The following is a 22,099-nucleotide window of genomic DNA, read 5'->3' on the forward strand; positions in this document are numbered from 1 at the left end:
GGATTCAGGGGACTTTATGGGATGCTGGGGATTGAACCCAGAGCAGCTGCATGCAAGGTAAGTTCCCTATGTATGCAAGGCAAGTACCCTGGAGTACTATCACTCCAGCCTATTGTGTTTAAATTTTTATGAGTACTTACTTCAAGTACTCTTTTTTTTTTTAAATTGAATTGCCAAGAGATAGACAGTTACAAGGCTGTTCATGAGCCAGAGCAACTGCAGGGCAGGTAGGGCATTTGCCTTGCATGCAGCCGACCGAGGTTCATTCCCCGGCATCCCGTATAATCCCCCAAGCACTGCCAGGAGTAATTCCTGAGTACAGAGCCAAGAGTAACCTCTGAGCATCACTGAGTATGACCCAAAAAGCAAAAAATTAAAAAAGCTGTTCATGATTGGGTTTCAGTCATACAATGTTTCAACACCTGTCCCAGTGTATATTCCCACCACCAATGTCCCCAGTTTCCCTCCTGCCAACCCAACCCTCCCGCCACCACCTGCCTGGCACTTTTCTTCTTTCTCTTGACCTCCATTCCTATTCCTCTTTTAGTACAGGAGTTGCTGACTCCTGATTGTCTTGTTCCTGCCTGTGTCTGTATTTTTAGTGGGGTGACATTTCAGTGAGCACCCCCATAGTCTGACAGCAGTCTAGAGCAGCTCTGATTAGCTGCTGCTTCGACAACGAACTTGGGGAAACTGCCCCTCCGCCCAGACTCAACTAGCGTCAGGACCCACTGCAGAGAGGAGGGACCAGCAGGCGAGAAAGACATTGGGACAGTGGTGGAGGCTGTTGGTCCCTTGGGTGGTGACGGTGCCGGTGCCGTGTGCATCCGATCCCTAGCATTAATGCTGTTGCTGACAATGTTACAGAACTACAGTAAGAAAATTAAAACTAGAGAAGGAAGAAGAGGCAGCCGCAGGGTTTGTGCCTCTCAAAAGCAGCAGCTGAGCCAGCCTGGTGTTGGCAAACTGCCTGCTGGTTCTGGTTCAGAGACTGTAATAAATAGTGAGGTGAAGCTCGGAGACTGGGAGCGGGTTGCTTCTGAAGCTTTGCCAAGTAAGGAAGGAACTTCCTGGGGCATGAACAGTAGGGAGCTGGGAATGCAGAAGGGAACATGTAGGCATAAGATTATATTTATTTACATTTCATACGTTTTATATTTAGGAAATTCTGGAAGTACAGCCGGCTTTTTTTAAATGAAATAAAACTGCTTTATAACAGTAGATAAGATCCCTTTTGGGGGGCAGGGGGGTAGCAGGTGAGGGCTGCAGATACACCCAGCAGTGCTCCAGGGTTAATCTTAGCTCTGTGCTCAAGGATCATTCCTGGTGGTACTCAGGGGTCTGTGTTTGGTGCTGGGGATCAAATCCAGGCCAGTCACATGGAAAGCAGGCACCTTGCCCGCTATACTATCTCTTTAAGCCAAGTTTTAAAAAAGATTGCCATTTCTGGAGCAATAGCACAGCGGGTATGGTGTTTGCCTTGCACATGACCAACCCGGGTTTGATTCCCAGCATCCCATATGGTCCCCCGAGCACCACCAGGAGTAATTCCTGAGTGAAGAGGCAGAAATAACCCTTGTGCATTGCCAAGTGTGACCCAAAAATCAAAATAAATAAATAATCAAAAGATTGCCATTTGAAATCCCAGGTTACTCTTTTCTCAGAAGAGGTCTTTGTTTTATATAATAACTTTTTCTATAAAACACTCTTCATTTTATTAACTATTATTGACTTTGAAAAATTAAAATGGATTTACTCCCAAATGAGAGCCAATATATTAAGTAGAAAGGGAAGATGTCAAACATGTTCTTCTTTGAATTAACATATATGCTAGGGAAAGTAGCCTATATTTAGCTGGACTTGGAATAATATGACCTCTCTCAGTGATATTGAAACTTTTTGTTAAAATTTTATCTTTATTCAATTTTTTCTTCACTCAGTGACCCTGATCAATAACATGGACTTCTTCCTACTTTTAAGTTTCCCATGAGACCAGAAGCTGTTATCTGCAGTTTTTATAGTGAAACTTTGATAGAATTTTTTAAACAGTTAGAGCTCTGTAATATTCTTTGTGAAATAAAAAGAAAACCAGCAATCTGCTAAGATATAATAGATATATAGCTCAGTTCTCAGTCTTCACTTTAATTGTTAAGAGAGTTTTGCTGGGTTATATATATCAAATATATATATATACATATACATACACATTGCTCATTTACAGGAGTTATGCTAAAATGGGGACTTTGTAGAGAACACTCACACATGGTCACTGTGCAAATATGATATGCATATTTGAGAAGTGTTCTGCATATTTTTATTTCCCTCACATAAGATACTTAGAATAGCCATTCATAGAGGTTAAAAGTAGAATGTCAGTTCTCAAAGCCTAGAAGGAGGCAGAGAGAGTTAGTATCTTGTAGTTTTGGCTTGGGGACCCACATTCAGTTGATGCTAAGGGCTGACTCCTGGCTTTGTACTCAGGATCACTCTTTGTGGGCTCAGGCACCATATGGAGTCCAGGAATGGAACCCAGATCAGCCACACATGCAAGAGAGATGCCCTACCCACTGTACTATCTCTTCAACCCCAGGAGTTGGTGTTTAAAGGGGATAGTGTTTGTGAAAACAATAAGTTAACTCTGGAAATGGGAATTGCACCTCATTGTTCAAGTACTATATGTGGGGCCAGAGTGATAGTACAGCGGGGAGGGCATTTGGCTTGCATATGGCTGATTCAGGTTTGATTCCCTTCATCCCATATGGTCCTTCAAGCACCACCAGGAGTAATTCCTGATTCCAGAGTCAAGAGTAACCTCTGAGCATTACCAGGTGAGACCAAAAAGGCCAAAAATGAACAAACAAAAAAAATCAAATATTGAATTTTAGTAAGCAGTCCACTTAAAGGTGGTTGAAATAGTAAAGTTTGTGTTACCTATTTACCACCATTTTTAAGAAGTATGTAGATGTGTGTTCTTCTCATTTGCCATTACGAACAGCAAGGGGTTGTTGGTTTTTTTTTTTTTTCAACTTCAACTACTTTTCTTTGAAAATGCTAAGGGTGTAAGAAATCCTTCTCTTTAGCACCTATGATTTACCAGTGAAATACTTCTCCAGCTCTAACACTCAGTGTCCTTCGATACAGGTCAATGCTAAGGTCTTGGAAAAGAATGTAAATATTGGTTGCATTGTTCATCTTTCGGGGTGTGTGCATTATATTTGTTCTTATTTGCTTAAAAGTCGTGCCAGCACATGAAACAAGCAGAGAGGCATACCTCCTTCTGAATGCATGAATTTTCTGTGTAGAAAAATTACAGAAATTTATCCGAATGCAGAACGTAATAATCCTCACCCAGACCTTTATTTACTTTTTGTAAGGGATAAAACATAAAAGGCTTAGCATGAGATTGTTACTAAAACACTTCAAATCATACACACTGTTAGCCAAAGCTGGGGGACGGAATCAGATTCATGAGAGTGAAGGCCAAGTTCATTTGTTGCAACTCCAAGGTATTTACCAAAGAATAAAAGGTTGAAGGACTTGAGAGATGGCTCAGGGAGGGGTGCAGTACATGCTTAGCATGCTGGAGCACCAAGTTCTTTCCCAACCTGCCATACTTCTCTGACCTGTGAGGAGACATGGGAGTGTACCCCAAGCATCACTGGGTGTTCCCCCTCACCAAAAAAAAGGAATTTTATGTTTCTTCAGTTTGCATTATTACTCTGTGATCTCATTAATGACTGACTTTTCTTGAAGTAAAAAAAAAAATATGTGGGGAGCTGGAGCAATAGTACAGCGGGTAGGGTATATTTGCCTTGCATGCAGCTGACCAGGGTTCCATTCCTAGTATCCCATATTGTCCCCCAAGTACCACCAGGAGTAATTCCTAAGTGCAGAGCCAAAAGTAACCCTTGAGCAATGCTCAGTGTGATCTAGAAAGCAAAAAAGAAATTTTTTAAAAAATTTTTTAAAATATGGGGCTGGAGCAATAGCACAGCGGGTAAGGCGTTTGCCTTTCACACGGCTGACCCAGGTTCAATTCCTCCGCCCCTCTATAAGAGCCCGGCAAGCTACCGAGAATATCTCGCTTGCACAGCAGAGCCTGGTGAGCTACCCATGATGTATTCGATATGCCAAACACAGTAGCAACAAGTCTCACAATTTGTTGTGAGACGTTACTGGTGCCCGCTCGAACAAATCGATGAACAACAGGAGGACAGTGCTACTTTAAAATATGGGTGAGCCCAATAGTAGAGATTATGGGGAATCATGTCTGCCATGGAGGCAGGGGGAGGTTGGGAAAGGGGGATATTGGTGGTGGGGAATGTGCACTGGTGGAGGGATGAGTATTTGATTATTGTGTGATTGTAACCCAAACATGAGAACTTGTAACTCTCTCATGGTGATTCAATAAGATTAATAAATAAATAAATAAATAAGGAAAGTAAAAAAAAAATGTGGGTGAAAGAATATTACACAGGGTTGCACTTTCCTTGTTGTAGCCAACCGTAATTCTATCCAGCGCTACATAGAATCCCCCGAGCACCCACCTCAAGGAGGGACCTTTGAGGACCGCCACATGCTGCTCCAAAATCCAAAATAAATGTTTAAAATTCAGTTCTCAGAACAGCTGTAGACAGTCCACCAAGTAGTTTATTCCCTTATTATTTTGAATGAACCTGATTTATATCTGATCGCGTGCCTGCAACTGAAGATAAATGCATCTGCCTATATTACCCACCCTTAATCATGATTACAAGCCCATGTAGCTTCAAAAATCTTTCCTCTCATGGGGCTAGAGCCAGAGGACAACAGGTAGATCATTTGCCTTGCACATGACTAACCCGAGTTTGATCCCTCACATCCCATATGAACCCCTGAGCACACCAGTAGTAATTCCTGAGTACAGAGCCAGGAGTAACCCCTGAACATCAGTTGGTATGGCCAATCCCCCTCACCTCAAAAAAAAAAATCCCATCTCTCGCGTCACTTTTCCTTACAGTTCTTTGGTTAACACAAATCATCAGACCGCTGATCCTGTGCTTTTTAGAGTACATGCATCTGTGTTTGCTTGGCTGCATACATGTCAACTTAATGTCATCAAGGTGTTGTAAGCACTTTGAAGCACTTAGAAATTCATTCTGGTGTGAGTGTGTGTCTCCTGAAGCAAAGTCTCAGGTACACACGAGTATAAATAATAACAAATACTGTCTTAAAGGATTTTTTCTGTTGGAGAAATGATTCCCAAGCCAGTAACATGAACCAACCATGTCAGCACCCATTGAGAATTCATTCCACGTGCACTTTCTCTCATCTGCCCCCTGACTTTGGGAATCAGCAACACTCGGTGGGGCCCTCAGTCATTTAGAGTCTGAGAAAAATTTTCCAGGAAGCCAGAGAGATAGAACAAGGGTTAAGTTGCTTGCATGGATCCCTGGCACTGTATGGTCTCCCCACACCTTTGGGGGAAAGATGTAATTAATTCTAATTGAAGTCTAGTACTGCAGAGGCAGTGCACAGCCCTCAAACCTCAGTTCTGTCACATTGAATATATGCGCCATGCACTGCTTGGCAGGCCCCTTCCGAAAATTGGGAGGACGATGGGGTGGTACAGCAGGGCTAAATTGAAGCCCCGAGTACTGCTGGGATGATCCCTCTCAAAGTAAAATTGGAGGAGCCCGAAAGATAGTACAATGGGTGGGATGCTTACCTTGCAAGCAGTTGACCTGGACTGGATCCCTGACACTGTATGTTGTTCTCTGAGCCCACTAGGAATAATCCCTGAGCACCGCATGGGGTTCCCTGAGCCCACCAGCAGTAATCCCTGAGCACTTCATCTGGGTCCCTGAGCCCACCAGAAATAATCCCTAAACACCACCAGGTGTGGCCCCAAAACAAAATAACTTAACCACAGTGCAGAAAATGAATGCTGTGGAACTACCTCGGCTTCCCCTTCTCAAACTTTTCTTTCTATGCCTCTCAATTTGAGGTTTAGTGCCTCTCAAATCCCAGGGAAGTCGCAATCAGTGGTGTTGGCAGAAAATGCAACATTTTCAGAAACATAGATGGAAATGGTCAGAACCAACAGCCCACAGGTTAAATTAGTCTAAGTGCTTAACTATGTGTTTTCTTCCTCTTAAGATTTCATCTTCTACTACCCCGGAAACTCTCAGACTTTTTTGGCTTACCACCCTCTTTCAGGAAAAAACAAAAGCATTCAGTACCCGTTGAAATTTACCTTCTTTGAGGGAACAAAAAGAAAGCACCCCAGAGGTGCTAATGTGATAATACCCAGGTAGGGCACTTGCCTTGCATGTGGCAGCCAACCCCGTTTCAATCTCTGGCATAGTAGTCTAGGTTTGCCAGAAATGACTCCTGAACACCTAGCCAGGCGTAACCCCTGACCACCTCCTGGTGTAGGGGAAGGAGGAAGGAAGGAAGCACCCCAGAGACTACAACTTCCCCATGAATCTTTTCAGTGTCAACCCCCCTAAAACAGTATGACCCACAGTGGGAATGGCTATTCTACTATAACTCTAAAACTCTCCTTTTCTGTTTACTTCTGATAAAGGGGGGGTGGGGGAAAAGGTGATACTTCCTCACACTATTACTAAACTCTCCTCATAAATTATGCAGCCAGTTAATGTCCATCAATATTGATTCTAGAAATTTTGGAGGGAGGGTGACACCCAGCTGCATTCAGGGCTTACTTTTGGCTCTGTGCTCAGAGATCACCCCTGGCTGAGCGTGAGGAACCATATTGGGATCTTACTAGGGTTGGTCACATGCAACAGAAGTGCTGTACCTGCTGTATAATCTCCTTAGGCTCAAAACCAAACCCCTAGAGTTTTAGAAATTCTTGACATTTATTTTTTAAACACAGAATGAATACTTGGAGCAAACTAATGAAATATAAGTATTTTTGAAGATAGCAATAATAACAGGAATAGCTTCTAAAATTCCTACTGAGACACTAAGTAGTTTTTGAATTGCTGTTGGCAATGTCATTCATTACCAAGGAAATGTTGGGGGCAGGGGGAGCTTTTTTCAAGAAGCAGGAATAAGTTAAGGCTGGAGGAAATAGCCTTTTAATCCAATAGTTTGGGTCTGCCAGAATGTATCTAAACTGAGTCTCTGCTGCATTTCTGTTTTCTGCCTTTTGTCAGAAAAGTAATTTCTCAACACTTGAAAGCCTTCTTTCCCTGGAGGAAGAAGTCTTCTTATACCTGATGACATTCTCAGGTATAAAAAGACTTATGGCAAGGCTGTATGGATTTCCTAAAACAAGTTGTCCCCAGAAAGGACTCCATTGCCTGTCTGTTGATTAGCATGACATTCACATGGAGTCCGATATTGTATGAAAACATGAGCAGTTTTTACTTTCTCAGCCTCATGAGCAATTAAAATAGAAAATGGAGGAAGTGTGATGGACGTTCCTCTACCCAATGAAGTGTTTGGTTCCTGCCTGCCTTCCCCATGAGCTGTATCCACACTGCTGCCAACACCTCTTCAGAGGACAGGAAAGTGGAACTAAACATCTCAGCTGCAGATTAAGGTTTCTGGGTGATGCAGTGATTCGGTCAAATCAGAGAACGAGAATGTGTGAAAATTGGCCAAGGCTCTAGGGAATCAACATGTCTCCTTAAAGCCTGTCAGAAATCAGAGCAGATCTTCTGGTCCTAAGGAGTGCAGAGGTAAATGCTTTGCTTTCTTTTTTTTAAGGATGTGAGAACATATTAGAGTAGAATTGGGAGCCCTCCGTGAGAGTCCGAATCTGGCTAGTCTTGATGGTCTTGAGGTGCTCGGAACCCATGAATAGGAGAGGCTCGTGTGATGGTTGATTCTCTTTGACATTTGAACTTTCTTGACTGCCCTCTTTAGTTTTGTTTAAACTGGGAGAGTGGGACAAGTACTCCTGGCACTGATAGAGTGAATGATCGTGGTGTGCTGGGGACAGAACTTGGGGTTCCCACACGTACAGCCTGCATTCCTGCCCTTTGAGCAGTCTCCCTGCCCCGACTTCTGCGACCTTGTGCCATGAGCCAGCAAGTATCTTGCATTGATGATGTCTTTGGTACAATTGGTCTGAGTCCTGGAATGTGAGAGTCTCCTGAGAACTCATCCAAAAGTCTCCTTGGAAAATTCACTCCCCATGAAAATTGTTATTCGGGAAGCCTGGTTGATTTGTCTCTTCTTAAAGCCAAGTAGAGCATAATAATTCGCAACCGTTCTCGTGAAAATCTTCCCAGATCCCACGTCAGACCTATAGAAATCTGGCTTTTTTTTTTTTAACTCCCCACTGATTCCAAAATATGCAGTTTTTAAAATTCATGCTGGAGAAAATGAAAATATGTTAGAAAAGATTAGAGCTGGAGAAATATTACAGGGATTAAAGCTACTTGTCATATCTGCAGCTGGCCCTAGATTGACCCCTCTGGATTTTTGCATTCCGCCCCCCCAGAACTGGCAAGAATGACACTGTGCCAACACCAAGAAAAGTCATCATTTGTGCTGATACAAAAGGATAAGGATCCAACATACTTTGATTCTCTTTTTATCAGTATTGAACATAGAAAGTGATCATTGTCATTGTTGAAAATTAAATTATGTCCTACTAGTCATATGGATTTCTCAAGGTAGTTTATTTCCAAAGTGGTGCTTGTGTAAAATTTTATAGCAAATTTCACGTGCACTGGGAATTTCATTGCTGAATTTCACGTGCATTGGGAGTTTATTTAGGTGTCACAGCATTGATGGCTGTTTTTATTTACGTAAATCATAACTAATTAGCTACAAAAAGGGATAAGCCTCTACTGTCTAATGGCTTCAGTTAGCTCCATCTGAAAGGAAAAAACGCGAGACAGGACAAGATTCAGTCAGCAAATGGAATGTTTTCTAACATTCTTCGTTTTCTCTTTTATTGGCTCTTGGAGAAAGTGCCTGTCTACGGCTGCGTTTACCAGGATCTTTGCCTCTCTCTTCAATTTCTTTGCTTTCTATTAGTGATCCTGACGATTTACGTAAAGAAATTATCCACTTAGGCTCTTTTCAAATCCAAAGTGATAGTATCTGAGTAAGAGATGAAAGGGAAAATTGACACCAAATGTGTAGAGTTGTCAGCATTGTAAGTGACACGCGATAATCTTGGGGGATTGTCAGAACGAACACCTGATGTTAGAATAGGAATTATGTGTCGTAGCAAACTGACAAAAAAAAATTGCCAATAAAAGGCATTTCATATACCAGCTTCAGATGCCAAACCTGAGAGGCCACTTGCCCTGTTAAGCAAAGGTGTCCATGTTTCTTACAGTATCTTATACTTTTTATATCTTACATGGTGTCATGTGTCTATATACAGGGAAACCAGTGGTATTCCTCTGCTTCTTTAGGTATCTTATGTGGAGTCCTGGTTTAGAAATCATAGGCCATCTCCTCTCTTAGTTCCACCCCCCAATAAATAAATGGCATAAATGGAAATGCCCCAGACATATGGGAAAGAATTGTCATTTGGATGATTCACCCCACTTGTAATCAAGACAGGTAGGCAGCAAAGGAGAATACTTGAGGATCTCCTTGGCAAATGATCATAGAAAGCCAAGGAAAAATGAAAAACCCCTAAGTCGGGTACATTTTCAAACCTGAACTTGGTCACGCCTTAACAGATCACTAGGGGCTGAGAGATTGCCCGGGATTAAGGCACTTGCCTTATGTGCAGACACCCCCAATCCAAGCCCTGCTACCAAATATGGTCGTCTGAGCCTAGCAGGAGCAAACCTCAAGCACAGAATCAAGAATATGCCCTGAGCACTTCCAGGTGTGGCCCCTAAAACTCCCATTATAATAAAATAGATCATTACTGTGGAAGGGGTAGAAAAACGCTTTGTCACACATCCTTCTTGTCACTAATAATTTACCCTATGCTCCTCACTTTCAGTTTCACATTTTCAAAAAAAGAGGTAAAAAAGAATAACCCCCTTCAAAAAGTTGTGGTCCTCTTATCCCCTTGGAGAAGACTAATAGGATGTCTTAGTTTTAGCTTATAGAGAAAAAAATATCATAGATGGGGGACTAGCACTGTAGCACTATCCTCCAGTTGGTCATCGATTTGCTTGAGCGGGCACTAGTAGCATCTCCATTGTGAGACTTGTTCTTACTGTTTTGGGCATATCGAATACGCCACGGGGAGCCTGCCAGGCTCTGCCATGAGGGCGGGATACTCTCGGTAGCTTGCTGGGCTCTCTGAGAGGGATGGAGGAATCGAACCCAAGTCGGCAAGCGTGCAAGGCAAACACCCTACCCCCTGTACTGTCGCTCCAGCCCAGATTAGGGGGGACTAGACACAACAGAAATTTAGTGTTTCGAAGTCCTAGAGGCTGGAGAACTGGCCCTCCGGTCACTCTCCAAGGTTTTCAGACCCTTACCCCCTGTGTCTGCACAAGGCCTTTCATCGGTGTGTGAGCGTATGAGAGGACAAATGCCTGGGCTCTCTCTCAGCTGGACCATACCTGGCAATGCTTATGTGCAACTCCAGGCTCTGTGCTCAGGGATCTCTCCTAGTGGTACGCAGGGGAACAATGTACCAGGAATAGGTCCCATGCCACGCAAAAACCTTAAGCCCTGAACTATGTCTGCAGCCCCTACATTATGTTTTAGATAGATCCAGTCCACTGCAACCTTTTGAGTGCACGTGGATTTTTTTTTATCCTCAGAAAGTCAGAACCTCAAATACTTTTTTCCTGCTTCTGCAGGAAAAGTCTCTAAACGATCCACTTTAACTTACAAACTGTAAATTAAAAAATGAGGTATTAAAATTTAGAAGCCAGGCCTGGCAGATAGAAAAATGAGAATCTATACTTAAAAAAAAATAATAAGGCCTCTTTGTTACATCAACTAAAGCTGGTCCTTTAGTTCAGTAGGATGAAAATATGCCTTGCGTACAGGAGGGCTGGTTTTGGTCCTCTGAGCCCTGCTGAGAGTAATCCCTGAGCACTGCAGGGTGTGTCCCCAAAACCAGAATAAAATTTTGGGGTTTTTTGGTTTTTCTTTCAAGTTTAATTTTAAGAAGCCGACTTAAGGCTGTAGAATTAGTATAGGGGTTAAGGTGCTTACTTTGCACGTGGCTGATTTGATCCCCCACATGTGATCCTTGGGCAACGCTAGGTGTGGCCCAGACATACCCACTGCACTAACCCCCCACACACACACTCCAGCACCACACCAACAAAAAATAGCAGCCCCCTGAAGGGGAGAAAATTGATGTTGTTTTCACTAGTTTGTCCACACTTATCTTTGTGTCTGGGCTGGAGTGATAGCACAGCGGTAGAGTGTTTGCCTGGCATGCAGCCAACGTGGCCGACCCGAGTTCAATTCCTCCGCCTCTCGGAGAGCCCAGCAAGCTACCGAGAGTATCTCGCCCACACGGCAGAGCCTGGCAAGCTCCCCCGTGATGTATTCAATATGCCAAACACAGTAACAACAAGTCTCACGATGGAGATGTTACTGGGCCCGCTTGAGCAAATAGATGAACAACGGGAGGACCGTGACCGTGACTGTGAATATCTTTGTGTCTGGCTGGTGAATGTGCTGAATTCCCAGTATGTAAGTTGAAGGACAGACTAGCTGATATCACAGAGCAGAGAAACCAGCAACCAGGTAACACTTACTACCTTCTCTCCTCTTTTGAGCCAAAGGATCCCAAATAACCCAAAAGTTGCCATTTAACACTCGATGCGGGGCTGGAGCAATAGTGCAGCGAGTAGGGCATTTGCCTTGCACATGGCCAACCCAGGTTCGATTCCCAGCATCCCATATGGTGCCCCAAGAACTGCCAGGAGTCATTCCTGAGTGCAGAGCCGGTAGTAACCCCTGAGCATCTCCAGGTGTGACCCAAAAAGAAAAATAAAAAAAGACACTCTGTGCCTAGGATATTTTCTTGCACAATCCAAAGACTAAAAAGAAAAACGTCACGGCTGTAGAAGGATTTTGTGGCCCTGTCTCGTCAGAGGAGAAACCTGAAGAGCGACGCGTGCTCAGCTTTATCCAGGGCTCTATCTGCCCTCGTTTTCTGCACATCCGTTGCTAAACATAGATAGTTAAGACCTCAGACTCAGTTTTGGCACTAGGGGTGGTAGTGTTTTCGTCACCCTGGAGTTAGTAAAACCTGAAACCTGCCAGGCATTTGCCACACCGTGGTGTGCTGCCAAGGGCAGCTCCGTTTCCGGCTTCTTAGATCCTATGTGACACCAGAGCTGTGTTTACACGATCATGGCAGTGCAGACCCTTCCACTTCCTGACCGGGATTAAGAGTTAAACGCTGGGATCCACAATTCCCACGGTATCAGGATAAGACCGAAGCCACGTGATGAGCAGGAAAGGGAAGGGGTGGTGCTCCCCGTAGCAGGGAGGGTTGTTGCAGAGAGGGGGAATGAAGGAGCCACGGAATCTCCAGTTGGAACCGTGCCTGCTGTTTGGGTTTTTGTTTGGTTGGTTTTGGGTTTGGGAGCCACACCTGGGGATGCTTAGTAGTTAATTACTCCTGGCAGGCTCAGGGAACTATCTGGAATGCTTGGGATCACACCAGGGTCAGCTCCCTACAAGGCTACTATCCTTCCCACTCCAGCCCAGTCTCTGGTATTTGGAGGGAAAACATTCCTGCACAAATGAAACTTTGTTAGACTATTAGCAGATTCTTTACTCTTCTTCCTAACGTGCATGTCATATCCTGTGCCATGGAAGAATGGGCCAAGAACAGGGACCTCCTCCCCCCCCCAAAAAAAAAAATCACTCTGTACTCCAAAGTGTGTCCTTGGAATCAGGCTTCCTCTGAATATCCTAGAATTGTTTGTTAGGGGGGGTTTGTTGTTTGTTTTGTTTGTTTGTTTTTTTGCGCCACACCTGGCAATGCTCAGGAATTATTCCTGACGGTGCTTGGGGATCAAACCCTGGTCAGCTCCCCCTCCCCGCCACAGTACTGACTTCCATCCCAAATTGCTTCTGCCCCAGATCCATTCCTTTCTCTTAACTGCTTCTGCTACAGCAGTCCTTGGTGTTTCTTGAAGGGCTTAGAGATTTGCCCCTCCTGACTCTGCCTATCTTTGAAGCATTTCCTCCTGTCTTCTAAATGATCTAGAGCCTTCCTTACTCCATTAGGGTCTACCCGACTCTCAATATGTGGATATGATCTCACCGTCCCTTCATCCTATCTGTAATACCCCACTTCCAAATAAGATCATATTCACAGCTTCTTGAATTAGAGCTTAAACATACATTTGTAGGATCCACTTTTCTCCCTAGAACCCGCAGTTACTTTTTTTTCTTTCCCTTCTGCAAAATCCAGAAAATTGGCCAAGCTTTCTTCTAAAATATAAAATATGTCAAAGGGCTTTATGTCTCAAATTTATGACCTTCATTTTAAAAAATAATAATTTCCATACTTAATTGTACAAATTGTGAGAGGCTTAGAGTGCTTTGCATTTGCTTGAAGCTGATTAATGAGTAAATATGTAAACCATGGCTGTTTTAATTAGCCAGGGTTAATTAATGTTTACTGCACTTGCAAGATGAAAAGACATGTATAAATGCACCATAATATGAATCATTTTTTAATTTGTTGTTGAAACCTAAAGTGCGTTGAAGAAAGATTGCTTATATAACACTGCAAGAAAGAGGGGATAATTAATGTAAAGGGTTCTAATTTTGAGGCGAATTAATTATATACAATGGGAGATGAGTATGTTTTAATATTGTATATTCAAAGAAAGGTCATTCCATTTGGTGGCAGGGGGCTGGGGGGCAACACCTGATGGTACTCAGGAGTTCCTCCTGGCTCTGTGCTCAGGAGTGACTCCTGACAGTGCTCAGAGGATCATATGGGATGTCAGGGATCCAACCCAGGTCAGCCAGTGCAGTCACTGTTCAATCATTCCAGCCCAGGTCATTCCATTTTTTAATAAGTCTAAAAAGGAAACAGTGAAAAAGATCGGATGGGTAACTGTTTATATAGCTATCATAATTTGATATGAAGTCTTTTGGGGTTTTTTCTTCTCAATTTTGAATCGAGGCAGAATGGCGGCAAGAAAAGTTTGATTGTACTAAGTCCACAGTGTCAACGACCCTGAAATCATGAGACCCAAACTTTAATAAACAAACTTAAAAAGGTGCCTGTCAAGATAGCATGCTGGGAGCGGGGTGGGTAGGGGAAACAGGAAACGGACACCTGGGGCAGGATCAGTGAGGGAACATCGTATGTTGGAAACCCAAATATAAATAGCTTTGTGAATCCGTGCTTTAATAAAATAAAATTTAGGGGGGGAATAACATTTTATGTTACTTTTTAAATCAGGATTGGGCGAATAGTACAGTAGGTAAGGTGCTTGTCTTGTATACTTGTCTTGTTTTTGTTGTTGTTGTTGTTGTTGTTTTTTAATTAGTGAAACACCGTGGGGTACAGCTGTAGACTTACAAACTTTCGTGCTTGGGTTTCAGTTATACAATGATTGAGTACCCATCCTTCCACCAGTGCCTATTCTCCACCACCAATGAACCCAGTAGCCCTCCCATCCTCCCTACCCTGCCCCACCTCTGTGGCAGGGCATTCCCTTTTGCTCTCTCTCCTTTAGAGTGTTGTGGTTTGCAATAGAGGTATTGAGTGGCCATCGTGTTCAGTCTAAAATATATGGAACAAATTTGCGTGTCATCCTTGCGTAATCTTCTCTGTATCATTCCTGTTTTAGAATATGTGCTGCGGAAGTGAGCACTGCATGCTTGTCTTGTACGCTTGTCTTGTATGGGTCAGCTGACCCATGTTTGGTGTTTGGTGTGTGGCCCAAACACCAAAACCGAACAAATTAGAATAACAATAGTAACTTTTTCAAAGGAAAGGATTTACTGGCACTTCCTGTCAGTTTTCATCAGTGACAACCTTCCTAGGTAGGGTGAGATACAGTGCGGAGGTTGGGATGGGTGAAGATCAGAAACGCGTTCCAAGAAACGCTAAGGCAAGACCTCCCAGCGGTTGGAGCTCTCCGTCCATGCATATCTGTGGAAAGCAATTGTCTCAGGCAGTAGAGAGGATCATCCATTCTTGGCAGAAAGGGGGCTGTGTGGAGTGATTTTCCACTGGGTTTTGCAGAGCGTGCCCTCTAGGTCCTGGATCTGTGGTTCATTAGGAAACTTAAAGCCTAGCTTCGTCTTGGCCATACCACCCATTTATCTCTGTTATCTGAAGAGAGAGAATACCTAAAGTCAAATGAGCTCTGTCCTACTTTCTATCTCCTAAATAATTTGCTCCACTGTTCTCTGTCTCATGAATGCTTATATTGAAATGATTGGGTTGATTTGAAATACAGAGAGATTTTGACATAAATGCCTTGCCTTAGAGTTTTTTCTGGTATTTTTACCCTGATTTGCAATACTGATATTTCATAAATATAGTGTTCCAACTCCACACCCTCCTCCACCATTATTTCTGGTGGGGAAATATTGCCCCTTCACCATGGGACCAGCCCACCCAGTCCCCCCTACCCAGATAATCCCAGCTCTGTAGATCATTTATCAGGGTCTGTTGCCTTTTACTATTTGTTTTTCCCCAACTTTGCTGCTTTATGTCCCATGTACGAGAGACCATTCTGTCATGTGGTCTTTCTGCTTCTGGATCCCGCATGATACTCTCCAGATCCAACGACGTAGCAGCAAATTGCATGACTGTCTGTTCTTATAACTGAGTAGCATTACATTGTGCATATATGATGTAATCTCTTTCATCAGTCATCTGTTCTTGGACACGTGAGCATTGTTTCAAGGCCTTGGCTACTGTCAATAGTGCTGCATTGAATAAAGCAGCTCAGATGTCTCTTTTTGCAGTAGTTTTTGAGCCTTCGGGATAGAAACCCTGAAATGGAATTGCTGGGTCATATGAAAGCTGAATTCTTAGATTTTTGAGACTTGTCCATATTATTTTCCAAAGAGATTGTATCAGTTGGCATTGCCACCAGCAGTAGATGAGGTCCTTTTATCCCCAGTGCACATCAACACGGGTTGTTCTTGTTCTTTATGATGTGTTCCAGTCTCACTGGCGTGAGGTGATATCTCATTGTTTTGATTTGCATTTCCCTGGTGATAAATGATGCAGAACCAATTTTTCCCTTCCCCCACCCTTTTTTTTTCTTTTTTGGGTCACACCCAGTGATGCACAGGGCTTACTCCTGGCTTTGCACTCAGGAATTACTCCTTACGATGCTTGGGGGACCTTATGGGATGCTGGGAATCGAACCCAGGTCGGCCATGTGCAAGTTAAACACCCTACTTGCTGTACTATGCTCCACCCCCTTCTTTTCTTTTTTTGCCCCAAGCATTTTTTTAATATACTTGTTGGCTATAGGTGTGTCTTCCTTAAGGAAGTTTCTGCTCACTTCTTCTGCTTTTCATTCTTAACAAACACCACTAATCAGGTGCCTTGTTAACTAACCTCTGCAGTTGTATCTTGACACCATGTTTAACAGTCAGCCTACCCCTAAAGGATTTTCAGCGAAGACATGGCAAGTCATTGTGGGTGGAGCTGGTCTAATAAAATTCAGTATATGACAACCCCCTCTGGGGGAATCTCATGTGGATTCTTTCCAAAACACTCGCAAACTTATGCTAGCATCTTAAAATTTTCCATTTTCTTTTCTCTGCTTGCTGGTTGACTGTACCACATGACATTAGCTCTCTGAGCCCAAATTCCCAGGGGCCCCCACCCTCTCACAGTGATCTGTGGAATATTGCAACCTTAGCATGTTTAAATAGAACCTTCCTCTCCCATATTTGCTTTTCTGATAACTAAAACTCGAGTCAAAAAGCTAGAATCTGACCAATCGCTACAAAACACTGTCCTTCCTTGTATTTTTGCCATTCAGAATTATTTCTCTTTTTACCATCTCGAGCATAGCTTTTCCTATTACTTTGGCCCATTTTTTTAAGCTGACATTTCTTTTTCTGTTTTGTTTTTGGGGGCACACCCAATGGTGCTCAGGGTTTACTCCTCCTAGTTGTGTGCTCAGGGATCACTCCTGGCAGGCTCGGGGGACCATATGGAATGCTAAGGATCAAACCCAGGTTGGTTGCATGCAAGCAAATGCCCTATCTGCTGTACTATCGTTCTGGCTCCTAAAGTTGACATTTCTTAAGCATCTTCTATTCCCTTAGTTCCCCTTCCATCCTTTTTTCCCTTCCACTCTTTCAATTTTTCATGTGCAGGCCATTCCTAAAATCCTCATAGTCAGATTATGTTCATTGCACTTCATGGGGCAAGGTAATCCATGTAGTTCTCCACCCTGTGTTAGTCAGAATGTGGACACTATAAACTGTATCATCTACCCTCCCACAAATTGAAAGTCTGACTTTCTTTTCAGTTCCCATATGTCTCACCCCAGAAGTACCCCATTCATCCTTGATGTCTTGGTACATGCTAAGTCAGAAGTTAGTCTTCTTATCTCTAACACCTCAGTCAGCTAATCCACCAATCTAAGTTTCGGCCCAGGAAGATGGTGCAGAGGACGGATGTGCAAGTTTTTCCATGTGGGAACCCCAGGTTTGCTCCCCCCGAACCACACAGTTCCCCCAGGCACTACCAAGTGTGAACCCAAAATGGAAAACTGGAAAAAAGGAGAAGTCCCCAAACTTGCTTTATTATTTTTTGCACTGGCCTGGAGAATGATTGGATTGCTTAAGCACCTTCATTATTTCATTGATTAAGCATGCTTAATAATTAATGATAGAGAGGTTTTATTTTTCTGAGCTCCAGAGTATTTTTTATAAAGTGAGTCATTTTAGCCTCTCCCAGTCTGAGGATGGTCATTTTCCATCCATCTCTTAAGTCCCAAATGTCTGTGCTTTGTAGCATCACATTTGTCTGTTGTTGAGGGATTGTCTGACTCAGCAAAGGCTGAAAGGGATTGTTGCTACATCTAGAAGTGTTCACTGCTGAGCAAGTTTTATGTTAAAGAAAACACTGTATGCAGAAGAGCGTAGAAGATTGGTGAGGGTTTTGTTCATCTCATCTTCCACCATGATGATGATGTGTGTGTGCTTTTATTTGTGCCAATTTTATCCACACTTGCCTGTTTCTTTCTAATGACCAGCATAAATCTTCATGTTCGTTGAATGAAATTACAACGATCTCTGGATGTTGAAAATCTTACTTTCTTCTATGAACTAATCAAGCTTTCTCACCAGTACTTTAAATCCAGCTAAATATAGTGTTTAATAAAAGAGGCCTTTAGAATCAGTAGACCATGTTTTTTTCGTAGCATAGCGAGAATGATTGCCAGCTTCTGAGAGGCGTGCTGATTCCCAGTCTATTGATTCTCTAGGTCTCTTACCCAGGTAAGAAAAACATCTCTCATGAGCTCAGGAGAGGGACCAATCAGACACTGTGATCAGTATACAAGTTGGCGCTGACCCAGTTCATAGGCAGCTTGACAAGCCATGGTGACCCTTTAAATGGCTCACTCCCCCAAAAGACACCACGGGGCAACTCAGAGCCACGCCTTTATCAAAAACAAAGGTGATAGTTGACTCTTTACCTGCTCCTTTTAGTTAGCCCAGACATCAGATACAGAGAGGGGGGCATTAACTGGCCCCAAACGCACTCCAAACCAAGTAAGACTGTTAGTTTAGAATGTTTGCAATCATTAGAAGTACAATAAATATGTATACAGGAAAATTAACTGCTGTACCAAAGCAATAGTACAGCAGGGAGGGCGCTTCTCTTGCATATGGTTGACTCCAGTTTGATCCCCTGCACCCTAGATGATCTCCCAAGCCCTGCCAGGAGCGATTCCTAAGCTCAGAGCCAGAAGTAAGCCTTGGTGTGCCTCCCCGTCCAAAAAAAAAATACTTAAAAGAAACTATTAATTATGCAGAATTTGAGAAGTCACACTGTGGAATGAACCTGGAGAGTGTTCTTCCTTGTGATTTTCATCTCCCTGTACTTGAACCTGTCGCTCTCATTTCGAGGGCATTTTGTGTGCCTTGTTAACCTGTATTCTCAGTTGTAAAAATTAGATGATAAATGAAGATGAGGAAGAGATGAAATGATCAATTCTGTAAAGGATAATATCACTGTCACTGTCCTTCTGTTGTTCATCAGTTTGCTCGAGCGGGCCCAGTAATGTCTCCATTGTGAGACTTGTTGTTACTGTGTTTGGCATATCGAAAACGGTCACTGGTAGCTTGTCAGGCTCTCCGAGAGGGGTGGAGGAATTGAACCCGGGTTCTTCAGGTCAGCCGCACACAAGGCAAAAACATGACTAGGTTATTTCTAGTAATGTCAATGCAAGTCAAATATTGAGAGGGAGAGGGGTTCTGCATTTTTTGCAGTGAATTTATGTTACTGTTGTAGTGCTCAGGGTTCTTCTCTGCTGATTGCTTAGGACTTATTTCCAGCCATGCTCGGGGAACTATGCAGTTCCAGGGACTGAACCTGGGTCTCCTATATACAAAGCATGTGTTCAGCCTACAAAGCATGTACTCAGTCACTCCCTGATAGTGGGACTATCGGGCCCACTTTTTTTTTTTACATAATGGAAGAATAATAATGATATCCTAGCTTAGGCTCTGAGGCTTGTTGTGCTTTGGGGTTTTTTTGGTTGGTTGGTTGGTTGGTTGGTTGGTTGGTTGGTTGGTTGGTTTTGGGTTTTGACTCACACCCACCGCTGCTCAGGACTTACTCCTGGCTCTGCAGTCTGGGGTCACTCCTGGCAAAGTCAGGAAACCATATGGGTTGCCGAGGAGCAAATCAAGTCAATCACATTCAAGGCAAGTGCCCTATCCGCTCTGGCCCTATGAGGCTTATGCTCTTAAAGACAGGTCTTTGAAGAGAGAATCCTACATAATCATTCATTACCTTGGCAATCCTTGAGTGCATCCATGAAAGTTTACGTCTCTCAGTGACCCAAGAGAGCCAAATGTTCCTGTAGCTTGGAAAGACACAACTATTTTCTGGATTGAAAACCAGATGAAATCTTTGACTCATATATAAGCAAGATGAGAATACCAGTCCGATTTGTATGCTCATCTTGAAGACTATGTGTCATTTGTATCTGCTGGCTATATTTGCATTTTCACTGGTTATTGGACAGTGGAAAACATCCAGAGACATTCAGGTTAAAGCTGGTGCTTCCTTGATTTTTCCTTTTGCCTACTTAATTTTTTTTAGCACTGTAGCACTGTCCTCCCGTTGTTCATCGATTTGCTTGAGCGGACCCAGTAATGCCTCCATTGTGAGACTTGTTGTTGTTACTGTGTTTGGCATATCGAACACGTCACAGGTAGCTTGCCAGGCTTTGTGTGCGGGCAAGATACTCTCGGTAGCTTGCCAGGCTTTCCAAGAGGGGTGGAGGAATTGAACCCGGCTCGGCCAAGCCAGCTTCAAGCAAGGAAAACTCCCTACTGCTGTGCTATTTAAAAAATTTATTTTAGTCACTATGGCTTAAAATACTATTGATGATAAGGTCTTTTACGTCTAGAGCTCCAGCAACCATACCCTTCCATAGAAATAGAATATCTATTTCCCTCCACCACTGTCTCCAGGTATCTCCTGAGACTTCCTCCCCCCCACCCTCATCTCCACACCCTTGTAAGCCCAATTCTGTAGACTAGTACTCAATTCTGTTGCTTTTGGCTCTCTGTTATTCATTTACTATAATGCTTTATATCCCACATGTGAGAGAGATCATTATCTGTCTGTTTCAGACCACCTATGCTCAGTTTGATACTCTCCAGATCCATTCGTATAGTGGCAAAGGGAATGATTTCATCTTTCCTTGTAGCTATGTAGTATTCCATAGTGCATAATCTCTTTATCTAGTTATCTGTTATTGTACACTTGCATTATTTCCAAATCTTGGCTATTGTAAATAGTGGGACAATGAACATAGGAGCATAATTGTCTTTTCTGAATGAAGTTTTGGGCCCTTGGAGTAGATGCCCAGAAATGGAATTGCTAAATCGTATGAAAACTCAATTCTTAGGTTTTTGATAATTGACCATATTGTTTTCCAAAACAGTATGGTTCTCTTTTTCCCACATTCCCACCAGTACTGGTGTCTCTGTTATTTTTGTGTGGGTTTTGGGTTTGTGGGGTTTGGGGCTTGGGGCCACACCCAGCAATGTACAGGGTGTACAGGGCTTGTTATTGGCTTTTTCTCAGGGATCACTCTTGGTATTGCTTAGGAGACGCTAAGGGGTGCCAGGGATCAAGCCCATTTTGGTCACATGCAAGCCAAATACTCTGTCCACTGTAGTATTTCTCCAGCCTCATTTTTGTTCTTTTTTGATGTATTCCAGTCTCAGTGGTATGAGGTAATATCTCATCATTGTTTTGATTTGCCTTTCCCTGATACATAATTGCAGAGCAATTTTTTCACATACCTACTGGTCATCTATCTTTCTTCTGTGAGGGATTTCTGTTTATCTCATCTCATCATTTTTGATGGGGCTGATTTTTTTTCTTGTTAAGTTTTACAAGTGCTTTATTTATCTTGGATGTTAACCCTTTGCCAGATGAGTGGTGGAAAATAAGTTCTCCCAGTCTGTGGGGATCTTTTCAGATTATAATTTCTTTTGTAGTACAGAAATTTCTTAATTTGATGGAGTCCATTTGTTTATCTTTGCTTCTATTTGCTTGGCCAGTGACATTGAATCTAGAAACATCTTCAAGTTTCTTTCATTATTGTTCCTTCACCATGTCACTACCACTTTAGTACCACAGAACTAAAACTTATTTCAATGAAATTTCAGGCTTAAATTTGTAAAAATAGTTCATAAAATGTTTTTCAAGAATTTGCAGACCAGAGGGCTGGAGAGATGGCACAGCAGGTAGGGCATTTGCCTTGGACGTGGCCGACCTGGGTTCAATTCCCAGCATCCCACATGGTCCCCTGAGTACTGCCAGGAGTAACTCCTGAGTGGAGAGCCAGGAGTAACCCCTGTGCATCGCCGGGTGTGACCCAAAAAGCAACAAAAAAAAAAGAATTTGCAGACCAATAGATTAATATTTATGTCAACACCTAGATTCTTCACTCTCATCTTTCCTCATGATGAGATTTACTTCATATGAAAA

General features: G+C 43.0%; 1 protein-coding gene and 1 pseudogene across 4 annotated transcripts in view; one reads left to right on the forward strand and one right to left on the reverse strand.

Annotated features, from left to right (window-relative positions):
* The window catches only part of APP (amyloid beta precursor protein), a 281,027-nt gene that overhangs the window by 220,720 nt on the left and 38,208 nt on the right, over positions 1–22,099 (forward strand). The gene's annotated exons all lie outside the window — the stretch shown is intronic.
* Positions 14,666–14,753, reverse strand: LOC130018700 (uncharacterized; annotated as a pseudogene).

The sequence above is a fragment of the Sorex fumeus genome, unplaced genomic scaffold, assembly GCF_029834395.1.
Source record: "Sorex fumeus unplaced genomic scaffold, SorFum_2.1 ptg000265l, whole genome shotgun sequence".
Classification (NCBI taxonomy): Eukaryota; Metazoa; Chordata; class Mammalia; order Eulipotyphla; family Soricidae; genus Sorex; species Sorex fumeus.